Genomic DNA, 6,200 nt, shown 5'->3' on the forward strand with positions numbered 1-6,200 from the left:
TCATACCCTAATCCAAAAGCCTTCATTACAACCCGAAATAAGTCCTAATTAATTTCAAATCGAGTGAGTTTACATTAGTAGTGATCTACATGAGGGGCAAGCCTATTGTACTTGAAGTCGTACTTGTGACATTCTCTTGTGAGAGAAGAGTGAACCTTTCATAAATCTTAAGATTAAGTGCTAACTATTTAAGTGAGTTTGGAAAATGAAAGGTAGAGAAGAAAGAGTTTGGAGTCCACCATTACCTACATGATAGGACAAGAGTCCTTGATGAGTAAAGTCAATTATTGAAGCTCAAATGTCACATTAGAATAATATGTGCATGAAAATTTGACTTTCCACCTTGTAGATAATGCATGAGTAGTGTAGGAGTAGTGTGGGTAATTGTTGGTCCCAACTGAGTATGAATGGCTCACCATTGACTCGCTGAAATGACCTTTAACTTTGAGGAGGTGGGAACTAATCTATTTGCTTGAGGAAAAGCAAAGACTTGAGTTTGGGGGAGTTGATAAGTGTGGATTTTGACCACTTATTAGTACCTTTTTACTTTGTTTTAGTCCGAAAGTATCGATTTATATTCCCAAAACTAATGAAAGTGTGCAAATTGCAGGAATGTTGTAAATTTGGGCTCTTATGAAGAAATCCTCTCAAAAATGAGTGTTCCGACTCACAAGGCAAGAAGTGCGGTCCGCAGAGGTATTTCTGCGACTGTAGAAGCAAGTGCGGACTGTAGAACTGATGAAGAAGCCTAGCAGACTTTAAGAAAAAGTGCGGACCGCACATGAATTGTGCGCCTGAACAACATGGTCCACACTGACAAGAATTCAAAAAAGTTCAGAGAGTGTGCAAATGACCAAGACTAAAGCTTTGCCTAAAGTGCGGACCGCATAAAAATTGTGCAGCCACAGAAGTTACATTGCAGCCGCAGACCAAATTGTGCGGCTGTAGAATCCAGTTCCTTGCAAAACCAAGCAATGTGCGGACCGCGCATAGAATTGTTCGGCCGCAGACCCTCTCAAGGGGCATTTTTGTCAGCGAATTTTGGGCCACTATAAATAGACGAGAATCACATTTTTAGGTCAAGTTTTGAAGTTCTAGCAGTTTTAGCCGTTGTAGTTTTCCATTCTAGGAAATTTGTGATCATTTTGGGATAAAAACATCATAGTTTATCATTTTAATTTTATATTATGAGTTTAATTAGTATTTCTTCTTTATTTTCCTCATTTTCTACTATGAGTAGCTAGACTCTTATTAGGGTTGTGACCCAACCCTAGTGTTTAAACCTTATGGCTATTTAATTTAATGCTTGTTTATGATTGGGTGTTGATTATTTAGCCTTGTTTATTCTTTAATTTTAGAACTAATGATTGCAAATATTGATTCATGCCTTTATGACTTGGTCTTTACTTGAAAAAGAGGAACCTAGTCTAGAAAAACTTGGCTAACAAGAAATTGGGCTAATTGAGGATTTGACTAGCCTAATTAAAGGGTTTAAACTAGAGATAGGAAAAACCCGACTTGAGCTCATATCAACTATTTATCGTGATACCCATTTGGGCATGAGAAAGCCAAATTGGACAAAATCACTCTATGACCGAGAGGTATTGAGTGGGTAACTTAGAGGTGAAAGCTATAACACACCCCGATCAATAAAACAAGTGTTAACGTACTTAACCCATTAGCGAACACCGAGGTGAAGGTCACATCCCTAGGCTTTTTAACTACTTGGTAAAAACAACAAAAACAATCACTCTCTTTCTAGTTTCTTCTCATTAGTTTATAATTGTTAATGTTAATTTAGAAGTAGAAAACAAAATCCCTTGTTTGGAAGCGTAATTTAGTTATTTCATTTGCTCTCATCAAGTGTATACCCTAACACCCATATTAAATTCCATGTGAAAATCGACCCCGACTCTTGTTGGGTACTATTCTTCCAATGATCGTTTTCACTCACTATTGAGTGTGGATTGGACGTGGATTAATATGCACTGAACCGGGGAAGATTCCATTTCTTTGTGTCATTTGTTTGTCTCATTTAACTTCAGCATATATAATTAGCTTATTGATTTATTTTTCAGGCTTCAGTGCTTCATCATGAAAGTTTCCATCGGTCTCGGATAGAAGTCAGCCAGCTTGAGTTTGAACTCAAGGAGCAAATCCTGCAGAAGAACAAGTATAAGGCTCTCAATGAGCAAAAAGACGAGGCCCTTAAGGGTCTCCCCATTCTCTAAGTTGAGATGGAAAAAGCTCAAAGGGAGGCTTCGTCTGTGAAACAAGAGCATGTCGAACTGTCCGAGAAGGTAAGGATATTTGAGATTAAAAATAAGAGGTTAAGTGTAAAGATAACGGCGCAACCTCGCAGGTCCAAGAGAAGATAGACCCAATCGACTAGCTTTGAGACGAGATGGATGAGCTCAAAGCTTCGGTCAAGGCGTTGAGGAGCAGGATGGACCTTCTGGCCTCAGAAAAGGAGGCTACCAAAGAGGAGTTGGCATCAGTTAATGACCAACTCTAAGTGACAAAGGACAAGGCCTGCATGTGGTCTCGACTAAATGATAAGCTCTGAACACAGCAAGGTTTGATTGTTTCGGAACTGGACGACCTCGGCCGGGAGTATACCACGTTGAAGTCCAAGTTAGAGGTAGCTTTAACCGATTTCTCCAAGGTCGATAAGATGCTAGCCCAATATAACAACAACATGGAAATAGCCGAGGCCCGCTTAATAACAAAGGTCGAGTACGTAAAATGGCTATCCCTGAGGCCAAGAGGCTCGAGGACGAAGATAAAGATCTATATGAGCATGAGGGTTTCGATACTGAGTCGGCTCTGGTGAAGACTAAGCGGAGATGCCTTAGGTTATTTTTTGTTTTAGTTTGTACATTTATTTTTGTCTATTTTAAGGTCGTTTTATCGTGTATTTGTAAATATTTTTGGAATATATAACCAATTTCTTTCAGCTATACAGTGTCTTTTACTTTTTAATACCTATTTGCAACTTTTTATTTGAAGATTGTCCTTAATGCATTAGCATAAAATTGGACATAATCTAGAGTACTCGTTCCCCGAAGCATGAATGAGGCCTGATTTCGATAATAACTTTGAGTTGCTTAGGCTTCGAAATACTCGAAAAAAATGAAGACTTTTAAGATACATGAATGTTTTAGTCGTACACGACGGTGTTTTGTCGAGGGCAACCTTATAATAGGTTTTGATCATATGTAAGGACCTTACTTTCTAAGTACGGACTTGGACGTCTCCGAGCCATATTAAGTTGGACGTAACCTTTCATATACGGGCCCTGCCTAATAGGTTTGGTGCCTTAGAGATTCGATAGCCCGAGTTATCCAATCTTTTTATTGGATAACACTTCCCGACTCGGGGAGGCCCGTAATTTAGGATTTGTTATTTGTTTTAAGTGACTCAACGAATATATCGATGATGAAAATGCAACGAGATAAAACATAGAGGACAAATTTTTGTTATTACTTTGCATGTATAGTACATAATCAGAGACGCATAAGCTCTCTGCCTTGGAATGAATGAGCTACACGGGTACAGCTCGTTTGACCATTTGAAAATCCTAATAATCGAGACTTGGCTTTTAATATCAAATAGTAACACCTTCTAAGGATCCTAACTAGGGGGTAATGGCCCCCAGTATTTGAGATTGAACTTGTGAGGGCTCGAATACTCTTGGTCCAGTATGGGTGATCGCCAACTCTGGCCTTAGGCAGGCCTTCGAAACTAAGGTAGCACGTTTTGTTGTTGCCTCATTAAAAACCTTGCCGTAAAACCCATTTCGGGAAATACTGGTCCAAGGGAAAAAAGAGTATAACACGTGCTTTCAGAGTTAATTGTCAAATTTGCCCTCGGATGAGTACCTGCATAAGTTAGTCCATAGTATAACAAATTTCAAAGGGAATTGTGTCTGTACCTTAGCAATAGTACCGCTTTAAGTGTGCCACATTCCAGTTGTTCAGTAGCTGCACACTATTCCCTGACTCGAGCTTATATGAACCTTTCCTGGTTAATCCAGTAATTCTATACGGACCTTCCCAGTTCGGGCCTAGTTTTCTGTCGTTTGGATTCTTGGTGTATAGTGTTACTTTCCTGAACACCAAGTCCCCGACTTATAAATGTCGAAGGTTACTTCTTCGGTTGTAGTACCACCCCACTCGTGGCTTTTGGAAACCAACCGGACCAGGGCGGCTTCTCCTTTTTCATCCAATAAGTCCAAACTCATGGTCATGGCCTCGCCATTTGATATCTAGGTAGCATACTGGAACCTTAGGCTTGGTTCCCCAACCTCGACCAGGATTAAGGCTTATGTGCCGTAGACTAGAGAGAACGGGGTCGCACTGGTACTTGACTTCGAAGTCGTCTGGTATGCCCACAAGATTTCAGGTAAGATTTCTTTCCACTTTCCCTTCGAATTGGTCAATATCTTCTTCAAGTGTTGGAGTATAGTTTTGTTCATTGACTCCGCTTGTCCGTTCCCACTAGAGTGGTAAGGTGTTGCTAATATCTTTTTGATTTTGTGGTTTTCGAGAAACTTACTTACCTTGTTGTCGATGAACTGCTTGTTCGCTGTCGCAAATGATCTTGGTCGATATCCTGAATCGACATATTATGTGATCCCAGATGAAGTCGATGACCTCTTTCTCCCGAACCTTCTCGAACGTCTGAGCTTTGACCCACTTGGAGAAATAATCAGTCATGAGTAGTATGTATTGGGTTTTATCGGGCGTCCATGGAAGGGGACCGACGATGTCCATCCCTCATTTCATAAACAGCTATGGCGATAGGACCAGGTAAAGCATTTTTCCTGGTTGATAAATCATCGAGACGTGTCTTTGGCACTCGTTGAATTTTTGTATAAAGTCTTTCGCATCCTTCTCCATCTCGTTCCAGTAGTAATCGGCTCTGATCAATTCCGAACCAGGGACTCTGCTCCTGAGTGGTTCCCAAGGTGCCCTCGCGTACTTCTCTCATGGCATAGTGATTCTCCCTCGGACCCAAGCACCTAGCTAGTGGCCCGAAAAAGGATCTTCTCAATAATTTTCCCTCGACCAAGCTGAACCTGGCAGCTTTGGCGCGTAGGGCTCTTGTCTCCTTAGGGTCTGATGGCAATTTTTCTTTCTTCAGGTAGTCTATATATTTGTTTCTCTAGTCCCAAGTCAAGCTTGTTGAATTCACCTCGGCATGACCTTCTTATACCACTGAGTTCATCAACTGTACCACCACCCCCGAGTCAAATTCATCGGAGTCGATAGACAACCCCAAGTTAACTAATGCATCGGCTTCGCTATTTTGATCCTGAGGTACGTGCTGCAGAGTCCATTCCTTGAATTGGTGCAAGGTCACCTACAACATATCCAAGTACCTCCACATATGTTCCTCTTTTACATCAAATGTCCTGTTAACTTTGTTTACGATAAGGAGGGATTCACATTTGGCCTCGATCACTTCGGCCCCCAAGCTCTTATCCAGTTCTAGACCTGCAATCATAGCATCATACTTGGATTCGTTGTCAGTCAATTTTACAGTTCTAATAGACTACCTAATTAAGTTACGCATAGGTGGTTTTAATACGATACTAAGCCCAGACCCTTTCGCGTTGGAAGCAATGTCCGTGAATAGGGTCTAGATCCCTGAGCTAATCCCCGAAGTGAGCAGTAATTCCTTTTTCACCTCGGGGACCAAGGCCGGCATAAAGTAGGCCACAAAGTCCACCAAAATTTGAGACTTTATGGCGGTCTGGGGTTTTACTCGATATCATACCCGCTAATTTCTACTGCCCATTTGGCCAACCGACCCGAGAGCTCGGGCTTATGCATGACATTCCTCAGTGGGTACGAGGTCATAACACATATGGAGTGGCATTGAAAGTACTGTTTTAATTTCCTAGAAGCGCTTAATAAGGCGAGCGCTAATTTTTCTAAGTGTGGATACCTTGTTTCGGCATTGCCTAGGATTCTACTAACATAATAAATAGGAAATTATGTACCTTCTTCTTTCCGGACCAGGAAACCACTTACCGCCAAGTAGAGGTTAAGCTGTGCTCGTTCGCCTTCGGAGTGTGCAGGTATCACTTGAGTTCTTCTAAAGCTTGTTGGAATTTAGGGGTCCAAGAGAAGTTGTTCTTCTTTTTCAATAGTGAGAAAAATCGATGGCTCTTATCCGATGATCTCGAAATAAAC

Source organism: Nicotiana tabacum, chromosome 13 (genome assembly GCF_000715075.1).
Source record: "Nicotiana tabacum cultivar K326 chromosome 13, ASM71507v2, whole genome shotgun sequence".
Taxonomy (NCBI): Eukaryota; Viridiplantae; Streptophyta; class Magnoliopsida; order Solanales; family Solanaceae; genus Nicotiana; species Nicotiana tabacum.